Raw genomic sequence first — 12262 nt, 5'->3', positions numbered from 1 at the left:
GCTGCTATAGTACAAGCAAATAAAGTTAATTTTCTTCCTCTACATATGTACTGTATGCAATGCTCTTCTTCCCAATAAACTTACTGCAAACATATTGACATGTCCAGGGGCGGGCAATAAGGGGCCCTCCAGCTGCTACTGAACTACCCTTCCCAGCATGCTATGCAACAGGTTTAGCATGGCAAAAGTGTGGAAAGTATGCTGGGATATGTAGTTCTACAGCAGGTAGAGAGACGCTTATTGTCCACCCCTGTCGGTTCGACTAACAGACATACAGTAAAAGTACTGCAACACAGCTAAAATATCACAACGAGGTAAGTAAGACCTGGACACAATATAAACAACACAACACTTAACCTGTGATAAAGTCTATTATTACCTAAAAAAATAAGAATTTACTTACCGATAATTCTATTTCTCATAGTCCGTAGTGGATGCTGGGAACTCCGTAAGGACCATGGGGAATAGCGGCTCCGCAGGAGACTGGGCACAAAAAGTAAAAGCTTTAGACTAGCTGGTGTGCACTGGCTCCTCCCCCTATGACCCTCCTCCAAGCCTCAGTTAAGATACTGTGCCCGGACGAGCGTACATAATAAGGAAGGATCTTGAATCCCGGGTAAGACTCATACCAGCCACACCAATCACACCGTACAATTCGTGATCTGAACCCAGTTAACAGTATGATAACCGTAGGAGCCTCTGAAAAGATGGCTTCCAACAATAAACAACCCGATTTGTTTGTAACAATAACTATATACAAGTATTGCAGACAATCCGCACTTGGGATGGGCGCCCAGCATCCACTACGGACTATGAGAAATAGAATTATCGGTAAGTAAATTCTTATTTTCTCTGACATCCTAGTGGATGCTGGGAACCCGTAAGGACCATGGGGATTATACCAAAGCTCCCAAACGGGCGGGAGAGTGCGGATGACTCTGCAGCACCGAATGAGAGAACTCCAGGTCCTCCTCAGCCAGGGTATCAAATTAGTAGAATTTAGCAAACGTGTTTGCCCCTGACCAAGTAGCTGCTCGGCAAAGTTGTAAAGCCGAGACCCCTCGGGCAGCCGCCCAAGATGAGCCCACCTTCCTTGTGGAATGGGCTTTTACAGATTTTGGCTGTGGCAGGCCTGCCACAGAATGTGCAAGCTGAATTGTACTACAAATCCAATGAGCAATCGTCTGCTTAGAAGCAGGAGCACCCAGCTTGTTGGGTGCATACAGGATAAACAGCGAGTCAGATTTTCTGACTCCAGCCGTCCTGGAAACATATATTTTCAGGGCCCTGACTACGTCCAGCAACTTGGAGTCCTCCAAGTCCCTAGTAGCCACAGGTACCACAATAGGTTGATTCATGTGAAACGCTGAAACCACCTTAGGGAGAAATTGAGGACGAGTCCTCAATTCCGCCCTATCCGAATGAAATATCAGGTAAGGGCTTTTATAGGATAAAGCCGCCAATTCTGATACGCGCCTGGCTGAAGCCAGGGCCAACAGCATTACCACTTTCCATGTAAGATATTTCAAATCCACTGTGGCAAGTGGTTCAAACCAATGTGATTTTAGGAACCCTAAAACTACATTGAGATCCCAAGGTGCCACTGGAGGCACAAAAGGAGGCTGTATATGCAGTACCCCTTTGACAAACGTCTGAACTTCAGGCACTGAAGCCAGTTCTTTCTGGAAGAAGATCGACAGGGCCGAAATTTGAACCTTAATGGATCCTAATTTTAGGCCCATAGACAATCCTGCTTGCAGGAAATGTAGGAAACGACCCAGTTGAAATTCCTCCGTAGGGGCCTTCTTGGCCTCACACCACGCAACATATTTTCGCCAAATGCGATGATAATGTTTTGCAGTTACATCCTTCCTGGCCTTGATCAGGGTAGGGATGACTTCATCTGGAATGCCTTTTTCCTTCAGGATCCGTCGTTCAACCGCCATGCCGCCAAACGCAGCCGCGGTAAGTCTTGGAACAGACAAGGTCCCTGCTGGAGCAGGTCCTTCCTTAGAGGTAGAGGCCACGGGTCCTCCGTGAGCATCTCTTGCAGCTCCGGTTACCAAGTTCTTCTTGGCCAATCCGGAGCCACGAGTATCGTTCTTACTCCTCTTCTTCTTATGATTCTCAGTACTTTTGGTATGAGAGGAAGAGGAGGGAACACATATACCGACTGGAACACCCACGGAGTTACCAGAGCGTCCACCGCTATTGCCTGAGGGTCCCTTGACCTGGCGCAATATCTGTCCAGTTTCTTGTTGAGAGGGGACGCCATCATGTCCACCTTTGGTTTTTCCCAACGGTTTACAATCACTTGGAAGACTTCTGGATGAAGTCCCCACTCCCCCGGGTGGAGGTCGTGTCTGCTGAGGAAGTCTGCTTCCCAGTTGTCCACTCCCGGAATGAACACTGCTGACAGTGCTATCACATGATTTTCCGCCCAGCGGAGAATCCTTGCAGCTTCTGCCATTGCATGGAATCTTCCGAATGGAATCGCTTCGTAAGAAGCCACCATTTTTCCCAGGACTCTCGTGCACTGATGCACTGACACTTGTCCTGGTTTTAGGAGGTTCCTGACTAGCTCGGATAACTCCCTGGCCTTCTCCTCCGGGAGAAACACCTTTTTCTGGACTGTGTCCAGAATCATCCCTAGGAACAGTAGACGTGTTGTCGGAATCAGCTGTGATTTTGGGATATTTAGAATCCACCCGTGCTGACGTAGCACTACCTGAGATAGTGCTACTCCGACCTCTAACTGTTCCCTGGACCTTGCCCTTATCAGGAGATCGTCCAAGTAAGGGATAATTAATACGCCTTTTCTTCGAAGAAGAATCATCATTTCGGCCATTACCTTGGTAAAGACCCGTGGTGCCGTGGACAATCCAAACGGCAGCGTCTGAAACTGATAATGACAGTTTTGTATCACAAACCTGAGGTACCCTTGGTGAGAAGGGTAGATTGGGACATGGAGATAAGCATCCTTGATGTCTAGAGATACCATATAGTCTCCTTCTTCCAGGTTCGCTATCACTGCTCTGAGTGACTCCATCTTGAATTTGAACCTTTTTATGTAAGTGTTCAAAGATTTTAGATTTAAAATTGGTCTCACCGAGCCGTCCGGCTTCGGTACCACAAACAGCGTGGAATAATACCCCTTTCCCTGTTGTAGGAGGGGTACCTTGATTATCACCTGCTGGGAATACAGCTTGTGAATAGCTTCCAATACTGCCTCCCTGTCGGAGGGAGACGTTGGTAGAGCAGACTTCAGGAACCGGCGAGGGGGAGACGTCTCGAATTCCAATTTGTACCCCTGTGATACTACCTGCAGGATCCAGGGGTCCACTTGAGAGTGAGCCCACTGCGCGCTGAAATTCTTGAGACGGCCCCCCACCGTGCCCGAGTCTGCTTGCAGAGCCCCAGCGTCATGCTGAGGACTTGGCAGAAGCGGGGGAGGGCTTCTGCTCCTGGGAAGTGGTGCAGTGGTGCAGTGGTGCTCCATAGTGCAGTCTTTTTCCCCTTCCTCTGCCCCGGGGCAGGAACGAGCGGCCTTTTTCCCTCTTGCCCTTATAGGGACGAAAGGACTGGGTTTGAAAAGACGGTGTCTTTTTCTGCTGAGAGGTGACCTGGGGTAAAAAGGTGGATTTTCCAGCCGTTGCTGTGGCCACCAGGTCCGATAGACCGACCCCAAATAACTCCTCCCCTTTATACGGCAATACTTCCATATGTCGTTTGGAATCCGCATCACCTGACCACTGTCGCGTCCATAACGTTCTTCTGGCAGAAATGGACATCGCACTTACTCTAGATGCCAGGGTGCAAATATCCCTCTGTGCATCTCGCATATATAGTAATGCATCCATGCAGTGAGCCTGTTGCCAGCAGGACTCACTGAAAATAAAAAACCTATTTAAACTTTTACTTCTAAGCAGCTCAGGAAAGCCAGCTAGCTTGCACCCTTCTCGTTCGGGCACAAAAATCTAACTGAGGCTTGGAGGAGGGTCATAGGGGGAGGAGCCAGTGCACACCAGCTAGTCTAAAGCTTTTACTTTTTGTGCCCAGTCTCCTGCGGAGCTGCTATTCCCCATGGTCCTTACGGAGTTCCCAGCATCCACTAGGACGTCAGAGAAACATTAAGCTATATTCTATTATGGACTAAGTACGCTATTGGCGCACTGTGTACCGTAAGGGTACGCACCTAGCGTAGCGGACTCTAGGCTGTGGGCGCGACGCACGAGCGACACGCACCCTCACAGAATGTTACACAGTAACCCTTAGTAACAACACACCTTAAGGGTACGCTTTACACTTTAAACCTTGGCAATGAAATATAACGATGTAATGTTTGTTAACCTTGGTAATATGAGACGCTGATTGAGCGATTGAGACGCTCAGTAAACCCTTTACAGTAACTAGTGAAAACACAAGACCTGGTTAGGATACAAAAACCACTCAGGCTCTAACACCCAGTGGATAATTCTATTTGAGTAAAAAGGGGAAAAACAGTACAGCTTATACACTACAAAACTAACATAAAATCTAAACAGAATAACGAGAAAAATATGAATAGCGAACGATCGCAAATACAAGAAAACAGAATGTGTACACAATGAGAACAAATGGCAAACACAGAGGATAACAAAATGGCTACAGAGAACTTACACACGTGGGAATGATTCGCAGGCGCGTCCTGAATCCAGCCCTCAGCCTTCAATATGAAAACCTTGCAGAGAGAGTGAGTGACTGGACAGGCAATGGTGGTCTTTACATACACAACATACAGTAACAATACAATGGTCCCTATAATCTTATAGTTCATTGGACACAGGAATGTGTCTCTGCATTATAACAAAAGGTCATAGGTGGGTTCGAACAGGTGGGCTGTGCCTTTCTCCAACTGCTCAGGTGGGAGGTATCCTTAGGATTCCCGCCGCATGGGTAATGAACAGCAAATACAGTAAATATCTATAAACTACTTTTGTACATAACTATGCGCAGGAGCGAGCAATCTCTTCTTAACCAACACCGAAATGTTACCAATAAAATACTCTACAGCTGGATACTAAACACCACCGTTCTACCTTTATCTGACCCTTCCTATCATGCAGAGAGGAATTTCTCTGTCCAAGAACCGTTTACACTAAACATACTTTCTAACATTGTTAAGGGGAATATTCACTATAAAACACACTATGTGGGTAAAATATGTTATGATCGAGTCGCCCGCTAGACGCTCACAAACTCTACCGTAAATGCGCATACACCGCGCGTGATCGCCGGAGCGATCTTACGCAATTTGCGGATATGTGCACTCACGGCAGGGCGCATGCACGTGCAGCGGGCATGTGCATGAGGGGTTAGTACAAGGCATATGAAAGAGGATATTTTTCGACTTTGACACTTGCAATACAAAAGAGATATAAAAATACAGTAGAAAAAAAAAGTGTGAGAGAAACTTATAGTCTCATGGGTGACTTTGCTACACATTACTGTCAGACAGAAGCAAACTCAAACAAAGCTAGAAACTTGCAGCAAAAACAGAGCTGAACCATTATCACAGACTGGCACTGAAAAAAACATTCCTTTGTTGTACATTAATAGCTGTAAGAGGAAACCCACCCAAAAAAGGAAATGTCAAGTGTTTACTTGCACTAAACTTTGGAGTATGTGTTTAGTAAAATATATAGGCAAAACTTATTTTTCCATGGGGTGTCATTTCTCTGTATACATTATCTGCATATTCCTGCAGTGAATGGTGGTAATATGGGTGGGGTGGGGCTAGTCTCTCCCCGATGAAGTCACATGCTTTGTTTTACAGCCCCAGAGGAATCATAAACTTGCTACTGATCCTCACACACCCTATGCGCTGTGATTTAATGGAAGGTAACTTTCTTATGGTGTCCATACATTTGTGCGATGCCCCGCGAAGTGACATCGCGGGGCATCGCACTGGCAGTACAGGTGCAATTTCATCGCACCTGAACTGCCAAAGTGACTACCATGCGATCATGTGATAGATTGCATGGTAATCACGTGATGAGCACGTCACCGCCGAGTGGAAGCGACCTCTGGCCGCACCCGGCGGGTGTCCATCGCAGTGCGATATATTGCATGTGTTTTAAAAACACATGCGATCGCACTGCGATGCGTTAATTATTAAGTGCAGCACTTACTATTTTGCAACGCGATATTCGAGCGGCGTGTCCGCACATCACATCGCAGGGTGCTCAATATGTGCATACAATCATGCGACTGATCATACAGATGCGATCAAAATCGAAGGATTGTATGCTATATTGTACAAGTGTATGGGCTACATAAGAGTACAAGCACCTGGAGCCATGGACAAATGACTGCATGTAGCAACCTACGGTGCTCATGTAATGTATTCATTTTTCCTACAATAAAAGATAATGAATTAAAGAGACTGGCAGTGCTACCAGTTTTATGTTTTCATTGTTTAGGGGTGCCATGGAGAGCCAGGGAAGGTGCGGGTGGACCAGCAGCAGGTGTGAGGGCAAGCATACCTCATCCACAAGGAAAAAACCATGCAGGGCCCTTCGTGTTGTGCAGGTGGCCGGGAAAGCAAAGATCTGAGGTGCGAAATGCAAAGAGCGACTAGAGAGCTAGAGCAAGAGATACAGCTCAGCAGAGTTGGCGGGGCTTTGGAGGAGGAGGAGTATCTGAACCTGCCTGTGAGTAACTCTACTAGGGAACCAAAATCCCCAGCATTACCTGTATTAACCATCTCTTAAGAGTTAGAAGAGGGAATTAGCAAATCCAGCTATGTAATTCTCTGTGGGATTACAGTATCCAGTTAGCCAACATTAATATTGTTTCTCTCTGGGACAAGAGAGATAGACTGAGAAACCCACACCTGTTTATCCTCTGGGAAAGGTCAACCAATTTTCAAGTGTGTTGGTGCCCGAAAGGGTGTCACCAGGCATTGGTGAAAAGTGGGTGACCTGTAGACCGACATCCAGCAATATGATGCGGGGGATTTGGATACATTTAAGAAGTGCTCTTGTAAAGTTAGTTGTCACCAGAGGACACAGTTGTCAGTACAGAATAGTAACCGGTCAGAAAGTCGACAGAACCATGTTAACATTCCTAATGTCAATAGAGTTCATTCAAGCAATCGACACTCACCAGGTCGACATCCTCAAATAATTCTCAATGTCGACATCAGAAATGCTGCCATGCGAAATGTTGACAGTCTAAGGATGCTGAGGGTTAGGGTAAGGCTGTGGCAGGGTAAGGTTAGGGTCAGGCTGCAGGGGCAGGGGGGGGGGGGGGGGGTCTGGGGTGAGCACTAGGGGGAGGGTTAGGGATTAATAGGCACACTGCAGCACCACAGGCCTATTCTGGAGGTGACCAGAAAAAGACGCTTGAGCTGCCACAGACAAAGTTCATCATATTGACATGTCATCCCAGAAGACATTATAAACGTCAACATGGTCACTGTTGACAGGCTGAGCATTCCGACATGCTGCATATTGACAGCTTTGCCCTGTCAACATTCTCATGTTGACCCGATGACTGTCGACAAGTTATACCGCACCTTTCAGAAGTTACTTCATGTAAACTGCACCTTCCTTGCCATTATTATACACACCAGGGGCCTGTGTACTATAAGAAGTGCGCTACTGTTTTCCAGTGAGCTCACACGGATTTAAATTTACATTTAGTTAATTAACAGACTGATGTGCATAAGGATACTGTAGTTCTGAGTGAGTGGGCTATTTGGAGTGGAATTATACGGGGGTCGATGTGATTCTTGCGTTACATCCATTAGTTTTACTTGCTGTAAATTTATACACCACACTTTGTGTTTTCTACACAGTTTTATATATGTAAAATTGTATGTAACCACTATAGAACTGGTTATATTTCCAAACCCTTACTCTTAAAATAAATGTGTCAGATGGGCTTTCACAGTAAATCAGAGAGTGTGATATCACTTAATGGGTTGCTGGGGCAATGCAGGTAGTCTCCTGAGTCACACTGCGGAAGAAAGGTTGGGCCATTCCTTCTCGCAACCAGGATTGAACACTCAGGTAGAGACACTGTGCTACAGGAGAGGTTAGTGAAAATAGCCTGCACGTTCCATTGCCATCACACCTTTGCCAGTGCCGTATAAAGGGGGTGTCGCACACACAAGATTAAATAAAGCAGAGAGGCTATTCAGTTGTAAGTAGCCAACTCTTTTCGTTCAAAAAAGAGGTGATCATTGCCATTATATACTGGCACTGTACCAGGGAGATATATATATATATATATATATACATACACACACACACACACACACACACACACACACACACACACACACACACACAAACACAAACACATACACACCAAACCTGAATGTTCGTTGGAACCTCACCAATTACTGATAGAACAGTTAGATGCCTCATCAAATGACTTCAGAAACGTAGCACTGTTGGGGCTGCACTACTACTACTACTACTACTACTACTACTACTGCCATTGAAAGAATGAACAGGATTTAGCGGAAAGAACAAAAAAAAACAGTAATAGTGGTTGGGCATTACTATTATTGCTTGCATATTACGAAGAGCTACTTGTTCTGCTGACACTTTATGTGGGCATTACTACTATTTGTGGCCTATTAATGATCCTTTGTGTCCCGCTGTATATATCAGAGACATTACTACTACTTTTGGGCATTACTGGCACATTACTACTGCTGTAAGTGGCTTCTGTTATTTACTATGACAATGCCTGCAGCAGGCCAACCGCTTGAAACATTGGTAGCATTCCTAGCCTGGGGTTTAAACCTGTTCCCTGGATCTCTTGGGAAGCCTTGAGGCTTTGGTCGCTGTCAGGCCAAGTTTAAAGTCTCTGATACCAATGTTCTTGTACATCTATCTAATAGATCCTATAACGAGAAGACTCTAAGTGTTGCCGATGATGTCTGGTCCTAAAGCACCCTACCGAAGATCGACAGAGCTGGCAGCTAGTTGTGTTAGAGTTCCAATATACCCTAGCTGTGTTCCTCGACTAATTGCAGGTATTGTTAACAAAAAACATGAAATGTAATGTTTGTTAGGTCAGATACAGTTTATAAATACGTTTCCATAATTCTTCACTTGGTTAACTCAAATAAATTAGTAACCCCCCCCCCCCTTCAAAAAAGAGTTACTTAGTATTGTGTATGATATGTAAGGTATGTCGCAGTGCATTGATAAGAGATACAGCAGATCCCCATTGCAGAGTCCACGGCACATAGGGAAATCCCTACACATAGGGAAATCTTTGCGAATGACACAGCATTCCCAATTGGGAAAGAGAACTATGGATTTCACGGTCTCAGTCCTTATAACTGGCAGAGATTCTCCTAGTGCCAGGGATGTGGAAGAAATAGGTCAGGCTGAATCTGTAGAGGAAAGTGTGGCTATAGCTAGACAGCAAGCACAGCGACTGTGACCGAGCCACCTCCAACCAACTGCAGTGGGATCCCCACATTCAGTATCATTTACAATAGCCTTTATACATATATGTATAAAAATAGGAAATGAACAGGCACTTTACACACCAGCGGTACACAGGCTAATGTAGGCTGACAAAGCCTCCGGGGAAAGACATCTTTGGTGTGTACATAACACTCGCTTCTTTTAATGGTTAAATGTTCTGTATTTACACCTTTTAGAAGTATTTTGGCAGATTTGATTCAACACTGACACCGTGACTAGAAATCTGGTGTGATGACACACACACACACACACACACCAACATAAACATATATTATATATATATATATATATATATATATATATATATATATAAAATTTATTTATTTCATTTTACTACAGTATTCTACCAGCATTTGACTGCCTTGGTGGTTTTCAAGATAAGTTGTTTTTTTTTGTGATAATCTCCTAGATACTTTTCTTACTATACTATGCTCATTCAGCCTAATTTATTAAATCCTGCAGGTTAGACAGATCCTCTATGCCTATCCATCTGTACTTATGATTTTCTTTATTGATATTTATATTATGTTATACAGGTTGAGTATCCCATATCCAAATATTCCGAAATACGGAATATTCCGAAATACGGACTTTTTTGAGTGAGAGTGAAATAGTGAAACCTTTGTTTTTTGATGGCTCAATGTACACAAACTTTGTTTAATACACAAAGTTATTAAAAATATTGTATTAAATCACCTTCAGGCTGTGTGTATAAGGTGTATATGAAACATAAATGAATTGTGTGAATGTAGACACACTTTGTTTAATGCACAAAGTTATAAAAAATATTGGCTAAAATGACCTTCAGGCTGTGTGTGTATAAGGTGTATATGACACATAAATGCATTCTGTGCTTAGACTTAGGTCCCATCACCATGATATCTCATTATGGTATGCAAAATATGGAACAATATGATATCCAAAATACCTCTGGTCCAAAGCATTTTGGATAAGGGATACTCAACCTGTATTTTATAAATATACTATTTATATTTCTGACACATAGGGGCTTGTGCAGTGTTGAACGCACTTCACAACAAAAACATAGGTGTAGATTATATCCACATAAAATATGTAATTATCATAATATACAGTCAGATTTATAATAACCCCACATAACGGATGCAAATGATAAGATATTTTTACAGAAAAGGCGTAATACAGGTTGAGTATCCCATATCCAAATATTTTGAAATACAGAATATTCCGAAATACAGAATTTTTTGAGTGAGACTGAGATAGTGAAGCCTTTGTTTTCTGAGGGCTCAATGAACACAAACTTTGTTTAAGACACAAAGTTATTAAAAATATTGTATTAAATGACCTTCAGGCGGTGTGTATAAGGTGTATATGAAACATAAATGAATTGTGTGAATGTACACACACTATTTTTAATAATTTTGTGCATTAAACAAAGTGTCTAAAATGACCTTCAGGCTGTGTGTATAAGGTGTATATGACACATAAATGAATACTGTGCTTAGACTTAGGTCCCATCACCATGATATCTCATTATGGTATGCAATTACAGGTTGAGTATCCCTTATCCAAAATGCTTGGGACCAGAGGTATTTTGGATATCGGATTTTTCCGTATTTTGGAATAATTAGATACCAAAATGAGATATCATGGTGATGGGACCTAAATCTAAGCACAGAATTCATTTATGTTACATATACACCTTATACACACAGCCTGAAGGTCATTTTAGCCAATATTTTTTATAACTTTGTGCATTAAACAAAGTGTGTGTATATTCACACAATTTATTTATGTTTCATATACACCTTATACACACAGCTGAAGGACATTTAATACAATATTATTAATAACTTTGTGTATTAAACAAAGTTTGTGTACATTGATCCATCAAATAACAAAGATTTCACTATCTCACTCTCACTCAAAAAAGTCCGTATTTCGGAATATTCCGTATTTCGGAATATTTGGATATGGGATACTCAACCTGTATTCCAAAATACGGGAAAATCTGATATCCAAAATACTTCTGGTCCCAAGCATTTTGGATATGGGATACTCAACCTGTATATACTATTAGCATATCTTACACTAGCCGTTATAACCATGTGTATTACAGTATTTCTCCTCAGCATAATACAGGTCCCAGCATATCCTGGATTTACTTTATTTCTCCTTGGTGTATTACTAGTCCAGACATGCCATGGATGACAGAGCATGCCAGCTTTGGTGGCTCCTCAAGTTCCGGCATGATAATGCTACAAGTGCCAGCATGCAAAAACCTATCAGAGGCAGCATGAGCTGACCTGTAGTGCACCAAGGAAAGTATAGGTTCACATTATATAACCAATTAACCCACACCCACTGCCCTAGTGCTATCAGCATGGGGCTGTTTTGCTTAGCCCTGGCTGACATAGACTCATGCTAGTAGCGGAGGTTTGGGGGAAGGGAGGAGGGGTGGAAGAACCCCAAACATATCATCTCTGTTACCGGTATAGGCTATGGGCACTACAGCTGGTTTTCATTTTGGGGGAGCCTTTGCTACTCTTTATTTTTTTTATATCTAAGAAAGGTCCATGCAGATGATCATAATCACCGTCAGCATAGCTCTTGAGCGAGGGAGTGGCACAAATATATTACCTGTGCTTCCCCTGCATACTATAGCCCAGATTTATCAAGCCTTGGTGAGTGATAAATAACACGATGATAAAGTACCATCAAATCAGCTCCTAACTGTCATTTTTCAAACACAGCCTGTGATATGGCAGTTAGGATCTGATTGATTGGTA

The 12262-nt window shown here is 43.3% G+C and overlaps 1 protein-coding gene across 7 annotated transcripts in view; it reads right to left on the bottom strand.

Moving 5' to 3' along the window:
• The window catches only part of SCHIP1 (schwannomin interacting protein 1), an 821995-nt gene that overhangs the window by 27949 nt on the left and 781784 nt on the right, over positions 1–12262 (bottom strand). The window lies entirely within an intron of this gene.

Source organism: Pseudophryne corroboree, chromosome 4, assembly GCF_028390025.1.
Source record: "Pseudophryne corroboree isolate aPseCor3 chromosome 4, aPseCor3.hap2, whole genome shotgun sequence".
Taxonomy (NCBI): domain Eukaryota; kingdom Metazoa; phylum Chordata; class Amphibia; order Anura; family Myobatrachidae; genus Pseudophryne; species Pseudophryne corroboree.
Note: the sequence above shows the minus strand (reverse complement) of the source record. Positions and strands in the feature narration are given on the sequence as shown.